Source organism: Sciurus vulgaris (assembly GCF_902686455.1).
Source record: "Sciurus vulgaris genome assembly, chromosome: 2".
In the NCBI taxonomy this organism is placed as follows: domain Eukaryota; kingdom Metazoa; phylum Chordata; class Mammalia; order Rodentia; family Sciuridae; genus Sciurus; species Sciurus vulgaris.
Genome location: NC_136462.1, coordinates 131,761,844 through 131,779,243, shown reverse-complemented (window position 1 = coordinate 131,779,243; position 17,400 = coordinate 131,761,844). Strand labels below are relative to the sequence as shown.

General features: G+C 40.2%; 1 protein-coding gene across 4 annotated transcripts in view; it reads right to left on the bottom strand.

Moving 5' to 3' along the window:
- Positions 1 to 17,400, bottom strand: part of OTUD7A (OTU deubiquitinase 7A) — a 346,216-nt gene that overhangs the window by 326,586 nt on the left and 2,230 nt on the right. The gene's annotated exons all lie outside the window — the stretch shown is intronic.

Genomic DNA, 17,400 nt, shown 5'->3' with positions numbered 1-17,400 from the left:
CCCTCACAACTCTACAACCTTGCAGCTCTTTTCTGCACATTAGTTCTTACAGCCTCTGTTCACTTCCTTTCCTCCAAGACTCTGCTCTTATTTTTGGTTCCCTTATCTCTTCCACATTTCCCAGTTTGAATCCCCAACAAATCCTGTTTTCAGTATATGATCAACAGGACTCCTTTCCTGTGGGTTGAGCACTTCTCACCAAGGTATAAGCTGGCCCATTGGTCAGTCTTATTTTGCTTTGTCTCCATTTTTTTGGTAAAGGCTAAAGTAGGAAGTATATTGAATTGTGACCGTTTGGGATATATTATCAAGAATTAATCTAAGAATCCTGGAATAAGCATGTATTGCAGAGACCATAGGGGCACAGTGAAAACCTCGAGCACAGGAATAAAGGGAGAAATCTGACAATAAAATAGAAATGTGCAGGAACTGTGGCTCATGATGATCTATCAGGCTGCACAGTAACAATTCATCTATTTGACCAGAGCACGTCCACAGCAAAGCCACAGCTCCTGGCCCTCAGTGAGTCCTTGATCAATATTCTGTTCACCAACCACAGCACATTCACTCAGTGCGATGCCATGTGGCCACTGAAACCTTGATTTAAACAGGATATTTAATAACATGGGACCAGCTCAAGAAATAATGCCAGGTGAAGAGAAAAACAAACTGGATAAAACATTCTTTGCACACTTGTTTGTTTATTTCTTCTCCAATGAGTATTTTTCAAAAGAGAACTTGCTACTTTTATGATAGAGAAGATGTTTCAACAGTGTTGAATGAATGAAAGGGTAACACAAAGCAAGGACAACCAAATAGAGCACTACATTAAATGTAGAAATAAAGACAATAAAAATCTGAGAGGTGATTCACTACTTCCTGCTGGAAAGGGTAATGAAAGACCTTTGTCTTCCCCCAGGTTATAAGGAAGCATGATGCCCCACAGATCCTGCTATTGTCTGACACTCTGTGGGTGAATGGGCTGTCAAGGAAGTTAGTACAGTATGTAAGGGTAGTCAAAGGTATGATAAGAATGCAGAGGATCCTTTACATAAATGTATGACTCTTCAAACCTTCTTCCAGGAGCAAATACAGATCATCAGTGCTATGTGCTTCCAAGACACACGTACATGAGAACAATGTCCAGAGCTGGGCCACTACATACTTGCCTGATGCTGTGTGTATAACAAATGAACAAAGGGGTGCAGACCATTAGACTTGAGACATTTCCACCCTTTGTTACCAGAAAAAGGAGGCTATTTCTGCAGACCCAAGGTACTCATACCCAACTCCAAGGAGGCAATAAAATGACGTTAGATTCCAAAATCTAAATATAAAAGGGATATTGTGGGGCAGTGCAAAGTTTATGGGGGCAATGAAAGCCTAAGGAAAGAACACAGAAAAGTACACTAGGAAATCTAAGGAGCTCTTCCAATGTCACAACATGAAAATCTATAACCTTCCCTTCAAGAGCTAAGACCCTAAATGCAGAGTGCCCCAAGAGCAGGCATTCTGTGATGGAAGGTCATAGTTTATAGGTATGGCACTATCACCAGTAGGTACTGAGCAAAGACAGTCAGGAAAAGGCTTTCCAGAGGGAAAGTAGAGGAGCTGGGTGTCAGGAGAGAGGCAGGAGTAAGGGTCTTGAAGGGAAAGCAATGATGGGCATCCAGGGAGAAGCAAGGCAGCCATGTCCTGGGGGATGATTGGTATGAGGGAAGTGTGCAGATCAATCTCCTGGGGAAGTACTAACTCTGAACTTCTAAAATGTTCTATGCTTTTTTTAAAGTTTGCTATAATTGAGCTTGCAGACAAAACCTCAAATAGATATCATCCACATAACAATCTCTAGCATATTCCAGGCTTCCATGTAAGGATTGCCTCCCTCCTTTCTGCCTGACTCAGCAGTCATCTCCTAAGATATCATGAGTTTTGCATTTTTAATCTAATGGATACAATACAAAGCAGCAAACAAACAGACTATTAGGAAGCAATGCACACAGTTTTGAAGGACTGGTAAATCCTCTGCCTCTGCCTGGCTGACAGGACTTCCCAATGGGATCTATATTGCTTCAATCATGTCGTAGCAGTTAAAGGCCCGAAACCATTCACTGGGTACTTTCAGGCCTTGGTATGCAAACATACCAGTTACTGCCCAGTCATTCCATGCCTTCACTTCCCAAGCCATTCCCATCTTCAGAGCAGCAGGCCCCCAGAATCTCTGGTTTGTGGCTGGTCCTGTCCTGATGCCCACATCCTCTGCAACCCTGACTCATAAAAGCACTTTTACAAATTTTGCTGCAGGCTGGATGACAGACACACGGATGAAAGGTCCAGTCACAGAGGACCCTAAGCTCAGAGAGCCACTCAGTGACCCAAAGGAATGTATGCAAAGTGGAGGAGTTAATATGCAAATGTGGCCCACAGTACCCTTGGGGGCCTGATAGAAACAAATACAACCTCATTGTCCAGATAAGAGGGCAAGCTGAAGATGAGACTGCAATTAAATGAAAAGGCATAAGCAGCAGCAACTCTTCTAAAGCAGAGGCCAGCACATCTGGTAAACAGTAAGACAAAGCCCTATTACCAAGTTCAGGTGATAAATGGTTACTCGAAGACTAAAATAATTATGTAACTAATTGATTCAACCATGTTTAAAAGTGGCCAAAACACTAAGTAAATAGTATGACACTATTATAAAAACCAGGAAGATGGGAAATGAAGAGAATTTATAGAAATGAGTAATATAATTTCAGAAATCAGAGACCCAGTAACTGGTTTTGACAGTGGATTTGATGTGCATTATTAGAGAGGGGGTATATTAGTGAACTGGAAGGCAGAACTGAGGAAAATGTCAATAATGTACTGTTAAGAAGTTACAGGAAGGAATAATGAGAAAACTACAACAGGAGGATGGAATGTTCAGAAGGGATGAAGAGAAAAGAGGTAGTGGACAATCTGTGAAGAGCTAATGTCTACCATGTCCTGGAACTGACACCAGGCATAAGCCTCCTATTTAGGGAAACCCAGAAAAGTCAACAGAAAGGTGTCTTATTCTCTTATTTTCCCAGGTTTCCAAAGAAGATGAGAAGGGTCCCTTTCCAGATTCCCAGACATCCTGTTTGTACAGGTATATGATATGGTTTTTCACAATCACCATCTATGTTCTGCTCTTTCTTGCCTTTCTCAACAGTGTTGTGATGAGCTGACATTTGGACTGATCTTTGCATTCTGCTGACTTCCTCTTTCACAGAGACATTAGGGCTTTATCCCTTCTGGCTTCCTTGAAGCCACTGTCCACCAATTCCCCAAACCCTATGATTTACACCCCCTTTGGACTCTGCAACCTGGGAAAAGGTAGGGAAAGGAGAAAAATATATAGAGATTTCAGGTTGGTTGTTTTAAGGCATGATGGATTTCAGGTTGTTTTTTTTAAGCAACTGAAGACATTGAAAGCGGTTGCTCTCTCCCTTCCACATCACTTGGCTGGCAAGATGCCTCAGAAGTTACAGGTTACAAAGGTATAATATACCTGGATAGCACGTAGGTGTGGTTGGAAAAGAATCCCCACCAACTCTCATCTCTTAGGATTTAGGATTTTCTCTTTTAAATTGCCCTGGTCTTTAAAGACAAAGAAATTCTGCGAAACTGAGGATTTTTTAAATATGACTTTTAACTGAGCAAACCAAAAATATCCTAAGTTACTGTAAAGTAAGCTGCTCTAAAATATTAGTTTTGCATGCACAAAGAAGCTTCTAAGAGAACACACAAGTTCATGAGCTCCAACTCAATCTAGCACTCCTCCTCCGCATAGGAAGGATGTATACGAAGACAGCTTGTGCTGTATGAGATGGGCAACTGACAAACTTTGTCAACTTTAGTTGGCTCATCTGTGAAGTAGGTATTAATACTGATACCTACCTAACAGGATGGCTATAAAATTTAAACTAAATAATAGAAGTAAAGCATGTGGCAATCAGTACTAACCACTCTTAATGCTTAGAAACTAAAGCAAACAGTTTAATGAATATTAAATTAATGATCTAATTAGATGATTAATAGTAAATGTTCACTCAAGGTTTTATTAACATCCAGAAAGTCATATGGATCTCTAAGACAGAGGCCATTACTCTAAGGCCTCCAGGACCACACAGGAGGCAGGATAAAGCCTCAGAGGCAGAGGAGTGAGAAAGATGTCCAGTGTGGTACCTGTTTGCCTCCCTTCCCCCAGGCTGTTGTGTTAGGAGAGACCAGGGTGGCTTTTGGGGCTGCCAAATCGCTAATACAATAGCTTGTCTAATCTAACAGAAGGGCTTTTGTGACAAAGCTTTGGGAAGTAAAACAAAAACTCCCAAAGTTACTAAACAACTTCCAGACTCTGAGCAAAATGGTGACCTGATTCTCTTTCTCAAAGCACAAAGTGTCCTGGAAGATTATAAGCAAAATCCCTCAACATCCACACAATCATCCACCAGACAGCAGCTTCCCAGCTTCCAGTGAACAGTTTACTCCTCCACACTTTCTTTGAAAGCCCCAAAAACAATGAAAAAGGAAAGGGAGAGAGAGAACTAGAAATAAATTTATTCCACCCCCAATGAATCAAGGAGACAGACACAACCACAAGCCACAAACCACTGAGTGTAACAGAACCTGTTAAATCAGGAGAGACACAGCAAGCCAAAACCCACCTCCTGACTCTCGTGACACACAAGACCTGCAGGGGATGTCCCTGGCCCTGACATGACTGGTCAAGATGGATCACATGGATGCGTGGACACAGGAGTACAACTGCTGAGCCTGTGGACCTGACCTTCTTCAGTCAAAAAGGCAGGAAGCAAATTCAAGACAGAAACACAATAGGCCTGCCATGAGGAATGCCCAGCTTAAACACTGAAATCTGGGGAACACAGCCTGCCTTGGGCAGTCACAATTCCTGTGCAGAAGGTGTACTGCAGACCACAAACTGGAATCCCAGTGTGCACCCTGCCTTGGCATCACCCTATACCCATTCTTCAACAACGTTCTGACCATAAACAACTCAGAAATTTGTTATTCTAAATTATTCTAAAATGAGATTTTGGAGGGCACTGTTCCCCATGGGCTCTGGGGCAGAGCTGCTGCTTGTCTCTTACATTCCCAGAGGCTGTCCTCATCCTTTGGCTCATGGACCCCTTCCAGGAGTTGCATCACTGTGACCTCTGCTCCACTGTCATATCTGCGTCTCTAATCCTGCCCCTCCCACCTCTCTCGTGACTACTTGGGACTCACCCAGAGAGTTCAGGATCATCTCCCCATCTCAAGAAAGTAAACTTTATTACACATGCAAACCCTCCCTCCTTCCATGTTTATGAAAGACATTTCTGATTACTTTGAGTCAATGCAGAAAGATAATCCAGGATAATCTCCCTGTCTTAAAGTCAGCAGATTAGCAACCTTGATTCCGTAGCTGACTTTATTTTTTCAATTCTAATTCTTCAGTTACTTAAGGTAACATGATCATAGGTTCTAGAGATTAGTAATATTGACATCTTTGAGGGGCTATGATCCTGTCTACCATACTCTCCTAAAAAGAAGCCCCCCACAAAAAAATTAAATGAATATAAATTAAGAGAAGGAGAAGCAGAACTTGGGAAAGAAAAATGGAAGTTAAAGTAAGTGGTGTAGGAGTGAAGAACACATTAGAAGCAATTAAATAACAGAATAAAGACAATTAACTAAAAATAGAAATGAATGAAATGGAAAACATTAGGAATATGAAGTAAATAGAAAAGATGACAGATATTATGACAGAAGCAAAAGTGTACATATAATTAACATATTAGAATTGTTAGCCAGAGAAAGGTCAATGATACAATACAAGAAAATATCTGAAACAAAGTGATGTCTGCCAATTGCAAAGGTACAGCTTAGTTTAAAAGAAAGTGACACAGAAAGACTACTGTCCAGAAATATTACAGTAAAATTTCTAAACTGAAAGAATTATACAACATCTATGAAAGCAAACAAGTTGGTTCTTAACCTCTCCACAATAACATTTAGAGCTAAAAAACAGTAGAAATATTCCAATACAGTTTTAAAGCATATAGTGTGACTCAAGCACCTTATAATCAGACAAGCTATATTTTCAGGCTTGAAAGAATTCTCCAAGTGGGTGTTATGGGCCATTTGAGAAGAGAACAGGTTACAAACAAAATAGCAGGTGATTAAAAATGAACTCTAAAATTGAACTCCAGACAACTGAAAAAGAATTTTTTGGGGGAAGCCCCCAAGAAATTATCTTCTAGAACTACTGATAAAATGTGTGATCCAAGAATAAATTTAAAAGCAGCATTAAGAACAAGTAACTAGAAACTAAGGTTACCTAAGAAACAAGGCAAGATATGTATCTTGGCATTATAAGAAATTGTAAATAACAAAATAGAAGAAATGGATGGGAAACTAAAAGAAATGTTGGCTTGCAAATTTAATCCTCTTTCAAAGCTTAAGTGAGTTTTTACCAACTTCAAAACACATAGCAGTTAGCATTTCTGCATTAGTTTTATCTTTGTAGATACTAGTATTTCTTAATAAATGTGTTTCACAAAAAGTTTCTCCAGAAGAGATGGTTATAATCAAAATACCAAAAGCAAAGTGGAGCTTAGAACCACCTTCTCAAACCACCCCTCTACACATACATTAACTAAATTTATCAATAATCTATGCAAAAATTAAAGTCATTTTGGGCAAAGGTTTGAGTAATTCTTTGGTCTCTTTCCAAAAAATGATGAGCAAAAAAGGCAGAAACAGAACTCTGTAAGGGTCACCCCCCAAGGATTGTGGGGAAATGGTAACACAGAGAAGTGTGGGGCAGACCCAAGAGAAGTGGTAGCCTCAAGTCAACTGTGTTCCACAGAAATGACCCTCAGGCCCAATTAGACTCGTGCTTGCCTAAATTTGGCCCATAAACTTAGAACCATGCCCCTGAGCCATTCTAAGTCATCTCAAGCCAATGAGAAATGTCAACTAATATCTCCATGCCAAATGAGAGATATACTCAACCCTATATTCCCCCTCAGGTTTTGATTATTACTTCTGAAAAGCATCTGGAAAAATGGGTACAATACTAAACAAGTTTCTAGCACTTGTTAGTTTTATACAGTTTATAAAGTACAATTGGTCCAGATGAAGACACAGAAGCTAGGGTTGGAAGGACCCCACTATCTCCTAAGATTTTCTGACCCCTTGCTGGCCTCCAGAGCAGGAGACATCGTTCTTGCCTTTCTTTGCTCTGCCCATGTGGAGTCTTCACATATGACTTCCCCACCACTCCCAAAGCTGCCCAAGTGCTACGCCACGTCCGAGCTTTCCTGTATCACCAGGGCTTGGTCCAACTCAGTACTTGAGGATCTTGATGGAGGTCTGTTGATATGGGAGCCAAATATCCATACCAGCAGTGCTTTCTCACATCTTTCTCCAGTTGGTTCAGACTGTTGCCAGGAAGTCAGGACAAGGTGCTACTGCCTGCTTCTGGCAAGATGAGAAACCTATTTATATCAAGGATGCCAAAGGCTGCGGTCCTGCCTCTGCTGTAGGTTTGGGAGCTCTTTGAATTTAGACACATGGTCCTATCACTGTGGGGAGCAGATGACATTTAAGAGCACATTCTTTGCACATTTGGGTGTCCAGGTTTCATTCTAGCCTACTCTTCAGTGCCCTTGAACATGACTTTCCCTCTATCTGGTGTCCTGGGCATCTTTTATATCAAAGAGGGTTAACACTTAATTACATGCCTTTTCTTAATAGTGTTCACCTTGTATACCTCTAAGGTCTCACACCTGGCTTCCAAAGCATACCCCTGGTTCCCCCAGAGCAGAGGGTTGAAGCAAGAAGGACCATGGCCTTTCCATCATGAAAAAAAGGGCTTTTTTGTGGAAACTACAGAATAAAGACACTGAAATGTGAGTCCTCATTTTATTGTAACATGTATAGTGGTTCAGTTCCTTCTTGGACAACTTTTACAGGACAGGCTTTCTGGCCTTTGTACTCCAGGAATCACACCAGTAGTGCCCTACCTCCCCATAGTTCTCAGGCCGTCAGTTTCAGACTGGGAGTTACACCATCAACTTCCCTGGTGCTGAGGCCTTTGGACTTGGACTGAACCATGCTATCTATGTCCCAGAATCCCAGCTTGCATCTCTGAACTCTAGTGAGTTCTCACTCATCACAGTACTTCTTGGCTTTCATAATTTTGTGAGCCAATTCTCCTAATATATAAACCCCCTCTCATCCAATGTCTTCCAATTTTCTATTTTATGGAGATGAACTTCCTGTCTTATTCACCTGCCCACCCATTCATCCATCCATCCATTCATCCATTCTATTAGTTCTCTCAGGAGAACTCTGACAAGAGTAAATGTAGCAATAACAACCAGGTATGGATTTCCCATCTTGATTCGTACCTCCCACCACACTATATACCACCAACCTGAGCATTCTCAACAATCAGCCAGTCAAGCTAATATTAGCTTTAGGGAAAAATCATTTCTTCTCAAATGAATGTCTTTGTTTCTATATTTCTCAAATGTTATTAAAGTACCAGAGAGGCAGCGGATGAGTCCACCAGTCCAACTGTCAACAGGGGTGGGTCAGTCCCCTGGAGCTCAAAGACAGAGCATCTTAGATATGAAGGTCCATTTCCCTGCTGCGGACAACCACAGCTTGATTTTTGTCTCCTCACACATACAATGGGAATGACTTCTCTTCTAATGCCATGGAGTTATTGAAAAGATCAAATAAGATCATAAACATAAAATCATTTTGCAAACCGTAAGACACTGTGAAACTTTAAAAATATGATGATATATCTAATGTAGGTTAATAAAGCTGGCATACTTTGGTTTCCTTCTGCACGGCTGTACATCTTATCAGTGTTTATTTTACTTTTTCAGTTTTAATAATGGCATTCTATCTTGTTCTTTGGTTGTTGTTTTCATTGTTTGTACTTCAAAATTATACATATATGATATATAGCCTGATGTTTTAAAGTACATATATAATGTGAAATGGCTAAATCAAGCTAATTAAGATAAATATTAGTTTATATATTTTTGTAGTGATAACACATAAAATCTACTCTTTTTAGCAATTTTCAAGCATGCAAAATATTGCTGCTAACTATAGTCACCATGTTGTACAATAGATCTCTCAAAGGTGGACATTTGTACACCAGCTACATACTCAGTTAAATTACACAAAAATCATCATTTGATCAAATAGTGAATGTTCCACTGGTTCATTTACAGATGCCATCCAATTTCCTGTCTTATGGAGACCCATGTCCTGTCTTTACCACCTGTAGTATAATATTCAGGAAGGGAAGAGGAACTCCTAATCCGTCCAGTTTCTCCTTGACACTTTTGCCTACATTTTGAACTTCCTTGGGGTCAGTAATTTTCAACTTCAGAATTAATTAGGAGCTGTTGTTTTTTTTTGATGGGTGCCAGGCTGCAGCTCAATGGCTGACATTAGAACTTCAGAGGGTAATTCCCGGACAACAGGATTTTTAAAGCCCCTATATATTTTCCATGGTGAACGGAAGACTCCCAGCGTAGACTCTTCAGACAGGAAGGACAGCTCCAGATTCTGGCTCTGAGCTCTGCACCCAAAGGGGAGATGGGCCAGGCAGCAGGCTCTTCCCTCATGAGCAGATTTTGAGTTTTAGGGCTTTGACATTATTTTTTAATGCAGGTTGAGAATCCCCAATCTGAAACCACAAATTTTCCAAAATCTGAAACTATGTGATTACTGACATGACTTTACAAATGGAAAATTACACACTTGACCTCACATGATGGGTGGCAGTCAAAACACTGGTGTACTAAAAATGCTGTATAATGTAGGCTATATAAATAAGGTGTACATGAAACTTAATGAATTTTGTGTTTAGACTGCTTTGCATACCAAGAATTGCTCATGATTGTATATCCAATATTCCAAAATCTGAAAGAAAAAGTTCAAAATCTAAATACATCTGGTCCCAAGCATTTCTGATAAGAGATATTCAACCTATATAAGAAGTTAATGTAATCAATCATTTAAATCAATTATAAATCTGTGTGTTGTTCCATTATGAATGTTCTTCTTCCCTAAAGAATTGTTTCACATATGACTCATTCATGTGACCTTCCATTGCCTCTTTTCTAACTAATATTTTCAAGGCAATCCAACTAATTTATCTTATTTTTTAAAATCTATAGAGAAACAATTTGCCTTATTCAAACAGATGTAGCTAATATTCCCTAAGATGGCAACGAATGTTTGTGATATATGAAGTAGAAAATATGAAACCATAACTTTTCTTAGAATATACACTCTGCTGTATAACAAGCAAATCCCATCCTGGCTAATTAGTAAATAGTTTTGTGTTTTTGCTTATTTACCACCCAAATGAACAAAATTTGGCATGCTACTGAACTGAGAGCTAAAGTCCTAACTGTTTCAAATTTTATATTAGCAATATTCTCAACTATAATACTTCTGAACTCTTGGGAGCTAAGCAATTCTAGAAAGAATAATTAAATTTCTAATTTTAATTCCCATAGGGCTATTAAATGCATTTAACAAACATGAATGGAAAGCCTGCTCTGAACAAGGTGCCTCAGAGATGTGGTAAGGGCTTATTCACAGATTTCTCCTCATGGGTCTAATAGTCATGAGGGACGAATGTGTCCACATAACTCATTACCAACTATAAATATTTGTTCAAATGCTTAAAATTCTCCTCAACCCAGACATAGAGACAAATATTTTTAAGAGATACCTAATTTTTCCTACTTGTTCTCTTATGACAATGAATATGGAATTATTTCCCTTTGCTTAGTCAACATTTGGGGAGAACGAGGGAATTAATTTTATACAGAATCATGGAGTTGAATGGGATATTTTCCATTTTTGACATGTGAGATTAAGACCTAGAGAATATACTCAAAGTGGGAGCTCCAACCAGAAGAAGGAAGCTTTCTAGCTCCAGGTGGGAGCTCTGTCTTCCCCTAGGTAGGACCAGGTCCTCCTGTCAGTATTTCATGGACATGGAGGGAATTTAATGTAAATGCAAAAATACACTGGTATTATTCCAATAAAGTCTACATGCTTATCTGTGGGATGACTTGTTTGTGTCCATTCTTCCTCGGGGCACCTGAAACCTTAAGCCTCCTTTGTGAGAATGCACTTCTGAAGAGACTGCCTACCAGATCATAAATGGGATATCAACTTTGGTAGAATAAATACTAGGAAACTGTTGATCTCATCTGTTGAAGGAAGATGACCCTGGAGAGGTGCCCAGGCCAAAAGAATATGCCTTATTTGTTAACCCAGAGTCAAGTGGGTACTTAGAACTAAATGGGCCTGAGAGCTAAGGTCATAAATAGCACCTCATACAAGTCAGACTTTACAAATGGAAAAATTAAGAGATATGGGCACAAACTGCAACCCATTCTGTAATTCCAAAACATGTGTTTTCAAGAGATTCAGTCTGGCCTTTCAATTTGCCCATCCCCTAACTGCAGATCCATTGTGCCAAGTTAAACAGTACAGAGGTTCTACTAAACCTAACAAGCAATAGCACTTGGAAAAGATCTGCAACCTTCCTCCTGGACCCATGCCATCCCAGAGATGGCACAGAGACCTCTGCTCTTCCTCAGTCAAGCCAACAATGAGAGATGCCCTGTGGTCACAAAGCCCCTAAATTTGCTCTGGGTACAGAAGTAGGCCCTGCAAAGAAACCTGCTCAGGTTGGAGGCAGTGGCACAGACCTTGGTCTGGCAACCTACCACCTTCACAGGAAAATACTAAAACCACTCTCACAGGCAGGACCTCAGGTCACCACTGTCCACTAACATGATCCCCCTCCTGGCATCTCCTTGCAGGACTCCTCTTGGAATGTAGTTCTCTTTCCTCCCCTCACTCACCTCATACAAAGGACAAATCATGAATCAATTTTAATGATAGGAAATTATGTTCAATCAATAAGCCATTTGGGGACTTGCTATCCACATGCCCCACAGCATCCAAGATGTAGGAGACACAGCTGGAATCCCAGTGCACTCACCATCTAGTGAATCTAATTTAGAGGAACTTCATTTAGCATTAATAGAGCTAACAACTCTAAATTATCTACAAGAATAGCTAAGCCATAGAAGGTCCTCTATTTTTTTTTATCCATGCCTCCTCCTTGTACTACATAAAAATAGTCAAAGAAAGCCCATCCAAACAATGCCTTGAGTTACAAGTGCACACTGCAACTACATCAACTGACAAGGAGAGGAACTTGGCTAGTGAGAGACAGGCATATTCTGTCCTTTTTCCAATTCCTTTTGTTGGAATGACTGATCAATCTTTAGAATTTAAGAACTCTCTGCATATGCAAACTCACCTGCTCCACCCCAGAACCTGCACAAAGGACAGAGAGATATTCTGTCCTTGGGGCCACTTGGGACGGCACCCAAAGTCACTTAACTTAGGACCAAGTCCAAGTCAACCAACAGTTTATCCCATGTATTTTTACTGTTCAATGATGATTTTTCCAAGAGAGTAAATGATATTATTTAAAAGACAGGCAAAACAAATATCCCAATTCATACATTTAAAAACAAAGTTACCTATGTATGTTGTTATGTTGAATGATATTTTTTAAGGTGTGAAAAAATTATACATGCAATTGTGGTGACCATACTTCAATAACATTGCTATGGTTAGAAAATGGCTTAAAGGTTCACAGGCTTTGTTCTCAGCTTGGTGGTACGAAGGTTGTAGAACCTGTAAGAGGTGGGGGCTTTGTGCAAGGTCAGAGGTAAGTAGATCAGTGGGAATGCTACCCTCAGAAAAGATTAATGTGGATCTCAGGGAGTGTGTTAGTTCTTGAGGGAGCAGGTTGTTATAAAGAGAGGTTACCCCACTCATTTGCCCCTTCTGCCATATTTGTGTTTCAGCCAAGGGGGCCTTCACCAGAACTTGAACAGGTGGGCTACCCAATTTGGGCTTTCAGCCCCCCAAACTATAAAATAAATAAACCTTTTCTCAAAACACAAATTACCCAGGTTTGGATATTTCATTACAGCAACCGAAAACAAATCAAGACAAATACACATTGTTTTCAAGTCCCAAATCATTAAAGGAATCACAGGGAAATGGATTGTACTCATGGTTAGCTATGTGAACTCCCAAAATAAAGAATATTGCATCAGCTTCAGGGGTAGAAGTAGAGGAGCCTAGGGGAGAAGAGCATGTCACATCAGGGACAAAATGCCACAGAGCAGTGTCTTCTGCATAAGACATGCCAGGCCAGGCCTGAGCTTACTGCAAGAACCAGCAGAGTCTGCAGTAGGCAATTCCTAAAACACAAGCTCAGAGATGAGTTGGGCAAATTATTCTGGGATGGTTATGTCAGCTCTGGGTGCAGCAGAACCAGGGTCTTCTCAGAGATAGCAAAGCTCAACCTGGCAGGGACAGATGTCTGTTCCCACTTCACACAGCCACCTCCTCTCTCGAGTAAGTTCCTAAATGCTTGTTTCAGTGACTGAGAAACTGAATCTAATCTCACAAAGGACTGTGTGTGGTCCAGCAGCGCATGAAATGCTTCAGTAAGTCAACAGAATTAAAAGATGCTGAACAGACAAGGAAATGAGTTGCAAAGGTCTAACTTTATATTTCATATATCAGTCTAGCATCTCATTCATGTATATTCATACAGACATCAAATTTCCATCATATTTGTAAGGAAAACCAGGTAAGAACAAATTATGCTGAAACAGAAAATATAACTTTGGGAAGAAAAACTCAAAAGCCTTTAAACCTATGAGTTTACTTTAGATTTATTTGCTTAAACTAAGAGAGATGTATATAAAACTTGCATTAGCATTAGTGTATATTTGTCTTCTCAGAATATTTCATATTCTCAGAATATTAAACAGCATGTAGCAGAAAAATGTAATAGCAAGGACTGGTGTTTGGGGAATAAGAGGATTTTACTAGATAAGTCCTTGGAGACATGTGGGGCTAACTCTTTTCTTTGCTACAAGGAAACTGAAGTATGGCCAGGCCATGACTTCACACCTCCCATTCCTAAGTTTATCTTCACTGCCAGTCCAGATATGCTGTGTAAAAGTCAGCCAGCTAAACACATCTCCATAACACAGGCAAGTAAAAAGACTATCCAGTCTTTCCCTGGATTTCAGCATTTTAAAGACTTAATTTTAACTCACTTCTCCTGACTATTGCCATGAATGATAAAGAACTCCATCCCAAAAGTGTGATAAAGGTTCTGTTCTGCACTGTTCTGTCACATCCGTGTTAAGATCATATTATCCTTGGTCTGACACACAAATTTCCTGGGGGATTCAGCAGTCTACCAATAACAAATTTCTCCTCTCAAGGTTCAAATTAAATATTTAATTTTCAAATTAAATATATCATAAAATGGACATGTATGTTTTATTTCCACTTAAATGCCTGTGGACTTCAGGGTTTACTCTGAGTAGGATATTCTGTGGTCACCCTCAGTGATGGACAGTTAGTAAAGGGATTTGATAATGTCCGTTTTTATATCTAATAGCACTTCCCCAATAGCCATTTACAGTATTCAAAGTGACAAAACTCATTCAGCACAATGCTGAAAAACATATTTTTTCCATTTGCCCCTTGAAATCAATAATTTGTTTTTTCAGGCAGTTTCAAAGGAATAAGAAGCATAAGGAAATACCTAGTCTGGATAGTTCTCTAGCAGGCCCTCTATTAAACTTCTTTCCTCTCAAGATGTGATAGTTTCCTTTAACATATGGGTTCCAGGAAGAACCTCAGGAGAAGAGTATTTGATCTTAGTAACACAACCAGACTCTGCGACAATCATCTAAGCTGTGAATGATGGCCACAGCAGCTCGCTACTCTCAAGCAAGAACTGGTCTCTCTGAGCTCAGTCCCTACAAGGAAAAGTCTGAACACACACTTACAGTCAGATTAAGCACATTTAAATGAAAAGCCCAGTTGTCTCTTTTCTTCTGTTATCAGTTTCTAGGGGGGAAATAAATGTCCATCAATTAAACATTTGATTTTTTCCATAAGAGAAATCCTGAGGTCAAAGAGGATGAGTAGGGCCCCCTGGGAAGTACTACAACTCAAGGGTCCATAGTTTAAGTCACTTAGGAGTAAAAACCAAGGGCAAACTTTAAAGGGGGAGGCATTTCCACGGGTTACCCTGGTTGGCACGCCTGTGCCCTCACCAGAATGCAGGCCTGCAGTTCCCTAAGGAAAATTCTCTCCTCTCCAAGACAACATTTTTGCCTTCACAGTCTGAGAAGGTACTGTATTCTCAGACTCAGATTATCACAATCTGGTTGCGTTACTAAAACCAAAGTCTCTTCTCTCCTCCTAAGGTTCTTCGGAGTTTACATGTAAAAGGGAACTATCATAACTTGGGATAAGAATCAACAGCCACTCTCCAAAAACATGGAGCTATTATTAAAGGAATCTCTCTGTCTGATAGAGGGAGGCTCACATTCTGGATGCCCAATCTCTATTAATTCAAGAATGTGTCCCCCCAACTCCCCACTGCCTGCCCTTCAGTGTCCATCCCTTGTGCAGACAGCAGGAGAGGGGGAAATTGAGAGGGTACAGTATATATAGACATAACAAAAACCGCACAAACCTGTGCACACACATGAACCTCCCTCCCATCAACTCCCCAGCAATCCTTTCCCCAGGCGGCTGGGTAGAGACCCTCCAAGTCATGTTTAGCATGCCCCCTGCTGGCCTGGCAGGAGCTGACTCAGCCTTTATTTTGTGGGCCTAAAACATGGATAAATGACCTTAAGATCCAGAAGGAATGGCAGAGAAAAAAGGCAAGACTATTAGCATCTTAGAAATGGAATACATGACACTCTAAACATGAAAGTAAGATGAAGAGGCTTTCTAGTGATTTTTTAAAAATGTTTTAGAAAATAAGTAACTAAAAATTAGGTAGAAACACATTTGAATTTTCACAAATACTACAGTGAATTAAATACAAAGCCTTATGGTGAATATTTTCACAGGTCTACAGGTGGGGAAAATATGAATACATGGGCCACACTCATTTCACAGACTCAAGTTTTTAAGAGTTCACTGTCCAGAGTCCTACAAACCACTCTTCTTAAAATTGAGGACACTAATTACAGAAGAATCTCAGTCTTAAGAGCTCAAGTTCTAAAGCAACTATGTGCAGTAGGAGAAAAACTATGGAAAAGCACTGTTTTTGGGACCAATTCCACTACAAGGCTTAGAAAGACCCTCACCCAGGCATAAATAAAGGTGCTCACTCAGAAGAAGGTTCCCCTCTCCTCCTCTACTAGGGTTCAAGACCTTAGGAATTACTAAGGAGACACCTGCCACTCAGGATCCAGACCTAGGTGAGACTTGTATCTGGCAAGAAAGCAACAATTTCCATCCACTGTCACTGCAAATACCTAGGGCCTAAAGTAAACCACTGCTTTCAGAGCCCTCCACCCCCAATCTACACACCAATCCAGGGTTCAAAAGCTTCACATTTGTAAAAAGCTTCAAACTTTTTTGTGCGTATGTGGCATATGATATTAAATTCCTTGCAAACTCAATATGAGCACACTAATATTTTAAGCCATCCTTATTTTAACCAATTTGAAGCTGCCATTAATTATTAAATACAAAAATGTCAATACTTTTGTTCCTTATTGGATATCCTTTTGATACAATTATCTTAAGTAGATGTTTAGATTGCCCTGGGAACTTGCTTACTTTTATTCCCATAAGAGTTGTTCCTTAGGTGTATTACTGGCATTTAGGGAGGAATTTTCCCCAGAACTTAGTGTGCCATACACATCTCCAGTGTCTGCACTCCCTGGGCCCTCTCTGGATATAGACGAGATTTGGAGCCTGCTGGAACGCACAGCTGCTGGGAGGACCCTAGTGAGGCTGGCACCCCTTGCCCTAGGGCAGTTCTTTTCCAGGCACACCCTGGAAGGCAGTAATGGAGAAGATCTGCAGAATTTCCTGAAGCAATCGAGGCCTGAAAAGATTTAGGCCCCACTGTGCACCTTTACCTGGACACATCATCTGTCTCATTAAATAGAATATCTTTTAAAATTGTTCCTCTCATAGCTCACTTCCATTTACAAAAATAAGGCAAACACAAGCATGTACTGTCATACATGACTTTCTCCTATATCTGTGTGCTGTGGAGGAAGTGATTTGCAGATCTGTTGGAATCTAACAAGTTTCCATTCAGTCACTCTAAATCTATTAATTTTCAAGCCAATAGATAAAAATAAAAACTGTGAGGTTTTGAGTTAAGAAAACTGGCAAATCTGCTTTATTGCAAAGATCCCAAAGGGCTGCAATAGCTTGCACCAGGCAGGA